Raw genomic sequence first — 8,189 nt, 5'->3', positions numbered from 1 at the left:
AAAAATCTTACCACGTTTCCATCAATATAAAAAGTAATCCTTAAAAATATGTGATCACGGAGATTGTTGGGTAAATCTAGCTTGAATATATATTATTTTCTTTGACCAATTATAAAATATTTAAAAATAAAACTTGAGAAATAAAAAGAAATACGTCAAAACAAAGATACCCCACTAGAATAATTGTAACCACAAATTGCAAAAAAAAAACAAAAAAAAAAAACAAATAATAATAACAAGGTAGGCCCAAGTTTTAACTGTAATTATAGTTAACAAGCGTTCTTACTATGTCCATATCTTCTTCCGTATTTAAACATGTTTCCTATGTACAATTTAACATTTCTGGTCAAATATTATTATATAATTATTTTAATCCTAAGCTTGTATATATGTTCCATATTCTACCGTAACTTTAGTCTGGTGACTTACTCGCTCTAGCGATACCTATCTCGTTATTGTGACCGTTAACCAGCTTTTGGACACTCATTATTAAAAGTAGAAGTTTAACTATTTATTCTGAGTTATCATGATCGTCGTTAGTGTTGGAATAAGCTAAAATCCCCAGAAAACAGCACTTTAGCATTAGTATAAATGTAGCATTAGTAATTGGGCAATTGGTGGAGAAAGCGGGTAGGGTATTTAGTTACTCATATTTTCCGGTGGATCCTTTTAGCGATTTAATAATGAAATAAAACCAAGTACGCACAATCCAAACCATAAGACAGAATTCGAAGTCCTAAAAAACGTTATAGGCAAAATAGTGTATTCAAGCAAAATAGTGTAATCAGCAAATGGACTGCTCCTCATGTACAAATTACACGACAAACAGTGGTAACAGGTGTCATAACGACATGGATATGGAACGCTACTTTCCGACAGCAGCTTTGGCCGTCATCAGGTATATGGACACATTACCAGAAACTTGGAGTCTGAGACAGGATTACAGTACCACAGAAATATGTTTTAAGTGGAGCAATTCTACTCATCGTAATCCGGAGAAGAAGCATCGTGATCAACGACGTCATCAAGAATTTCTTACTAGGAAAAGTGACTTTCAGCAGGTATCGTTAATTTCTTCTAAATGAAGTGATACAAATGGGCCCTAAAACTGTTGAAATGTTTGTTGAAACCGACTCAATGCCTTTGTTTTCGGTGGAAACAATGTGTTCTGTGGAAAGTGTGAATCATCGGGGGACCAGCGAATATAGACAGCGTTTGTCTAAATGTAAATCGATGAACTAAGAGCAAAAATGTGAATGCCGAAGTAAACTACCTTCGCAAACGGGGCACAACAGCCGAATCAACCCAGGAAGTTGTCAGAAGACGAATTAAAAAGGACAAACAAGAATATTTAATTCGTTGGGGTGGTCTCTCAACAAACGACGAATTCGTGGGTGTCTGAGGATGCTTTGGATGATTTTACTAAAGTATACTTAAAGGATCACGCGAAAAAAATTCCCGGACCCAAGTTACGTGATCCGTCTTTCGCTCAATATGACGAGCAGTTGCATATCTGAAACACCATGCACGAATGTGACAGATTATGTGACACAATGATCGGACTTATCCGTAATTTGATAGACAATTTGTGTAAATATTACCTTTTATGATTTGTTAATTAATTGGTTTTCTTGCATTTCAATGTAAATTTAACAACATGGTCATACTGATACTTTGCTTCCTTGTTCTAACGATTTTTTTTAATCCATATAAATTTATTTACATATATTATTTGCTTTTAGGTTCAAAAGCTTGTATCTTTGTATATACTTTATTATATAATTTTAGTTAAAGTAGTAATTAACCAATGTCCGAATTGATACCTCACTAATCTTTTAAGTCTTTTAACTGTTTGGGTTAAAACTTATTGTAACGATATATATTACGTAATTATAGTTAACACGCGTTCATTGCTCTGTCCATATGATCTTCTTCTGTATTTAAACACCCGTTTCCTATGTACAATTTAACATTTCTGGTCAAATATTATTATATAATTATTTTAATCCAAAGCTTGTATATATGTTCCATATTCTACTGCAACTTTAGTCTGTCTGATACCTGCTATCTCGTTATTGTGACCGTTAACCAGCTTTTGGACACTCGTATTAAAAGTAGAAGTTTAACTATTTATTCTGAGTTATCATCGTCGTTAGTGTTGGAATAAGCTACAATCCCCAGAAAACAGCACTTCGGCATTAGTATAAATGTAGCATTTACTTGACAATTATGAATTAGCCTATGACGATTTTCATCAGGCCCTAAATCGAGTTTGTGCAAACATTTTTCTTGGAACTCCCGGATTTACGTGGGGCCCTGTTTCACAAAAATTTAAACTAAAATCACTAAAATAGATTTTAACTAAAATCAAACTGAAATTTTAAATTTTAAATGCGTTTCACGAAGATCGATTGTAACTTAAAATGCAATTTTAATAGATTTTAGTTAAAATTGCTTGCGCTCGCGCAGTGCACACTTCCGGTGTGGGCACTAAGGGAGTAAGCATACACGCTTCGGAACTGAAAACTGTTGCCAGGTTGAACTAACCGTTACAATACCAATGAGGAGGGTTTCATACGTTGTAACAATGTCTGCACATGATCAGACAGTCGTTGAGAGATGAAATAAATAAGTTTATTGCGTGTTATTCGTTTTGAAATGTATCAGTTGGTTGACCTTGAACTTGCATGTCGCTTTCGTGACCTTGGCATTTGATTTACTCGCAGGCATCAATGGAAATAATGCGTATCAATAAACTAAATCGCTTAAATTTCGTAGTTTTATGGTATTTTGGATAACAGAAACTATTGAGAAATTGTCACAAACATGTGATATTTCTGACTCAAACGATTAGTCTAGATTCTAGACTAAAGTATTGTCGATTTTTAAAAGTATTTTTAATAACATTTAAACTAATACACGAAATAACCAATGTTCCGATGCCTAGATTTGAAATGTCAGTCCCATGGACCCTTTCAATAATAATTTGAAAATGCCAAAGTGCCACACTCCTTATTGGATAATGCCTATAATACTAAATTAAAAATGATTTTTTTCCCAATATAAAATACTCTTGGCTCCTATATAAATCATCATAACCCCAAAACCATAAATACTTTGCATATGGCGTATCTAGTATTGTAGGGCTGGCGGGGTTTCGATTCCCAGGTTGTACGTGACAGGGAGTAGGGTTGCCCGTCCAACCTCGTAGGTTTTCTCCGGGTCCTCCGGTTTCCTCCCACTACTAAAGACCCCTACCATGGGCGCAGATCCCGGTGGGGACACCGTCCCCATCAGTATATCATGTCCCCACCACTTATTTCCGATGTTTTGCTTACTGTTTATTTTTTGAATTGAAATCATTCCAGAGCTTTTATTGACATTTCAGAAAGTGTAGAGTTGGTACCAGGCACTTGAGGTCAGGGTCCTTGAAGTTGTACAGCTGCACCCGGTGACCGATTTTTATTTAAACATACATTATGCAAGAGCTAAATCTGTTTATTGCAAGTCTTTATTTAGGCTTCAGGTGTCATAGAAATTATAAATTAGATCTTTATTTACACAACAAGCACAAAATCAACTCTGTAGACCCACGGATGGCTTGGATTCAGCTTGGATTTAAACGGGATTTCGTTGACTGATTTAATTTTAAATGGCATCGTGAGCGGATATATTAACCGTTACGTTGACGTCATACTCCCGGATCGAGGCTAAATGATAGAGTGTACGAAGCGAGGCCGCTGTTGAGCGATGCCTTAACAAATGACACCTAAACTATTTAAAGTGCAATAAACTAAACACAGATAATGAAAATTATACAATTCCTGGAGACCGTGTGATGACTAATACAGGCGGACAGGTCTTCTGTCTTAATAATATCAATAAAAATATTTTTATTTCCCCAATAGGCACGACGCCACTGGTGTATACCTATGGATTTATCATAATTGTATTATAATATTATGTCCTATATTCAATTGATTTAATGCATGGCCAAAATACAAGTAAGAATGAAAATTTACCCTCTCACTCATTTTGTCCAATTGTTATAAAAATCCAAAAAGGTAAAACACAAATTCGGATATGATGACAGCAGACAAAGGATTATGTAGGTGGAGTTAACGCCTGTCAATTAAACGATCGGCCATACTAAGAATCGGTGAAGATGGAATTCAATCCCATTTCTAGTCAAAAATTACACTGGTGATAACTATGTTCAGAAAAAAGTAATTTGACTGAAATTTTCAATATATTATTCTTCTTTCATCATCTATTTTTGAACTGTTATAGCAAGAATGGCTAGCTCCTTATAAAAATCTCCCATAATGTATCTTTAACAGGGAATAAGTTATAATTCATATTATAACAGTAAATAATTAAAATATTCCATAGGGATTATAATAATATGTATATCATGCAGGTGTGCATATCTGATACGCTTTGGTATTAAAGGGTTAAGGAATAACTGAGATTTTGTTTTTATCTGGTATACTGGATGATAAATCACGCAAATTATAAGATTCCAAACACCTAATTTCCAACATAACATCACCACTGTCACATTCAATATAGATAATATAATACAACTGGTACTATGCGAATCATTAAAATAGCTATGGGAACAATATAAACAGCTAGATTTAACTTTTAAAAAAGCGAAAAGTTACTATTTCAATGTGGTCGCCATTTTTGAATTTTAACGTGGGAAAATTCGCCTTTGCCATCGGAGTTTTAATCACCAATGAATAATACAGTAAAATGTTACATTTATTTCAATTGGGATTGAATATTGATTATGTTTAGCTGTGTGTGTGGCTTGTTTTAGTTTATATAAATTAAAAGATTTGTGGGCCTGTACATTTGTGTATCCAATTGAATACACATTTTGCTCAAAGACTTTATGTAGTCTTCGAACACTACTGGGAATGAAGGCGGAGCTGGAATCTCAATAGTGTAAATATTTCTAGTTCTTGTAGTGTACATGAGAGAATAAATCGTGAACGGTGGCTTGAAGAATTGTCTTTAGATTAGATTTCGTATCATTCGCTGCCTCAGGGATTAGAATTGTTTACCAGAAAATGATGCTGAAAATACCCACAGAATGCGTTTTAGAGCGTCTTTACCAATAGTCGCCCGCGCACGGACTGTCCCCACCACTAATTTTTGGCGATCTGCGCCCCTGACCTTTACGCGCAAGCGAATTATTCAAATAAAATTGAACCATGTGTTAGTGCCGAAATGACATAGTTTGTATCTAGTGGACGTTAAACCCCATCTCCTTCTCTCTCTCTCTTGGAGTTTTAATTTGGGGCGTCATCTAATTGCTTATATTACCTTACAATAAAATAAACGGGTGGGCCGCAGCTATATTTCCCATGCAATGAAAAGAAATTAAATGAAAATTATTTTTGTGAATGATAGTATGTTTAAATTCTATAACCCGTGTTACAGGGTGAGAGAGTTCAAGTTAAACAATAATTGTCCGATTGCTGACCGCTGGGGTTCCAGTTAAACAATAATTGTCCGATTGCTGACCGCTGGGCCACCAACATCAATAAAATTATAGGGAAATAATCTACCAATGACAGCTGATTCATTGTGTAGTTCTTTATTTAATACAGTTAATATCAATAATATATGTACATGCATGATTTAATTAACTTCTTAAGATATCTAAGTTTGGTATAAATTAGCTGAGGTGTTTGAGATAAATCAGTAGGAGAGTAGAGCTTAGTAGCTCACCAGAGAAGGGTCTCTCTATTTTCTAGTAGTGTAATACTGTTGCTAGAATAAATTAATGTTCAATCCAGATCCTGTTTTACTTGAAATTATGTTATACCCGGGCCATTGACAATATTATCATTATTCCAAATATATCTACATGTATATGTTGCAATAGATCTCACAACGTAGCCCTAATCAATGTTTGTTAATGTCGTGATTTTAAGTTAGGAGAGGGTGACGGCTGTCTTAAGTTAAAATTGATTTTAGTTAAAAATTGTCCCTAAAATAGTTTTATGAAAGATAAGATATAATTTTAACTTACAATATTATTTTAGTGGATTTTATCTAAAATGCTTAAAATCGTTTTGTGAAACACATCTATCTTAAGTTAGGATGGAATTTTAGTTTAAGGCGATTTTAAGGAGATTTAAGTTTTTGTGAAACAGGTGGTGTAAGCTTCCCAAAAATGTATAGTTTGTTTAGCTAGCAGATGAAAGATGCAAAATTGTGTTTCTAAGCAAATGTAATACTATGGTCCTCGCGACCATATTGTATCTTTAACTAATTATTTGGTTCACACTTTCTATAGAGTCAAATCACACGTAGTTAATGAATTGAGTGATATATTTATATATAAAAATCAGTGATATTTTGGTAAAATCCTTACCATTGTCAAAATATCCATCAAATACTATCTTGTTTATGAAAAGTGTTTGGTAGACCAAATAAGGTAATGTTTTCCCCCGGTCTTTGGAGAATGGGGATGTTTATTCCATATTTGGGAAGGAAATTAACACCAAGGCCAGTCTATGACGTACAGAAATTAGGGGATTATAAAAAAGAGTGTTGAGAGAAATTCATCAGAGTTCACCCAAATATTCCGAGCAGCTATCATCCGTATTTTATTGAGAGCGAGCAGTGGTGGCGCTAGCCGCCGGTGGTAGGAGGGGCAAAGCTGGCGCATAGTCCAAGGTTAAGAAGGCATACGCGCGAGCTTCAACTATAGGTGTATGGGGGGGGGGGGCTTTCCCAGAAATTTTTGAAAAATTGACTGATGGAAATGCAGTCTGGTTGTGTTTCAGGCACTGATTGTCGAGATAAATAGATCTGACCAGATACAGCCTGTCGTCTGACCACTAGTTTATCCGACAAACAAACGGACTTGCGAACCTCGACGAACCCCCCTCATGAACGCCAAAGTAGCGAGCCCTTACGGAGGGTATGGGGGACCTCTCCTAGAATGTTTTAAAAATTAAATGCAGTCTGAGAGTATTCAGGCACCGATTGTCGAGATAAATAGAGTTGACCACCTGTCGCCTGCTCTCTAGTATATCTGACCAGAGAGGAAAGTCTCAAACGAACTGAGTTGTGGACCTCAACGAAGCCTTTGAAATGCAGTCTTGCAGTATTTCAGGCACTGAAGGTCGATATAGAGCTTACCAGATACCGCCTGACTACAAATCACTAGTTTATCCGACCTGAGAGGAAAGTGGCAAATGAACGGAGTGAGTGAATCAAGGTGAATGAATATTTTCGCGACGATATTTTGAGAAATAGATTGCCGGAAATGCAGCTTGGTAGTATTTCAGAAACTGGTCGTCGAGATAAATAGAACTGACCAGTTACTGTCTGCCGCCAAATCACTAGAAGTTTTGGGGCAATGTATTTCCGTTTTTCGGGGGCACAAACACCAGAGAATGAGACCTTTTATCTTTTTAGTTAATGTAGAGCTAGTATTCCAGCTTTCCATGCAAGTGTCATCGGTGCCAGGGAGTCGCGATGACTCAGTAAGGGACTGGCTCACTTACCAGGAGGTCCCGGGTTTGATCCCGGTTCGGCTATGTTTTCCCTTGTCAGTGGTGCAGGAGATAGAGCTCAACGAGTCCGGGGTTTGATCTCCACGTTGACCTAGAAAATTCCCCAAAATTTTCCTGCGTTTTAGTTATTCGGATGGGATATAAAACTGATGCCCCGTGTACACGTTGGCGTGTACGTAAAAAAAACTCTTGACAGTTCGAATTCGAAATAACAAGTATGTTCACGGTAACGTCGCTGTTTGGACCAAATTCCCCCTATAGCATAATGCACGGCGAATGCATATCTGTATTACCCTGAAAGTAAGACATTAAACTTCAATTGATTTTTTTTTCTATTGCCACTCCCTCGTGGTGTTATTTAGTTATTGCCATTATCTATTTTAGTGATAAATTACATATTTATAGATGATTTGTTTTAAAGGAGCTAAATCGCTAACATTTGGGACCTAGAAATTCACAAAAGTGGGTTGCAAAGCATATAATACTGTAATATGAATGTATATAAACTGATTTACATTTAATGGTTTCCGTTTTTACTCCAATTTCAAATCAGTTATGTTCGGCGAAATAAGTCAGCAATCTCAATCGAGTGCAAATTTCTAGCGTCTAGTTATTCTAGTCGACATAACTCCATTTGATTTGGTGCAA

This window comes from Patella vulgata, chromosome 9, assembly GCF_932274485.2.
Source record: "Patella vulgata chromosome 9, xgPatVulg1.2, whole genome shotgun sequence".
Taxonomy (NCBI): domain Eukaryota; kingdom Metazoa; phylum Mollusca; class Gastropoda; family Patellidae; genus Patella; species Patella vulgata.
This window is presented reverse-complemented; position numbering follows the sequence as displayed.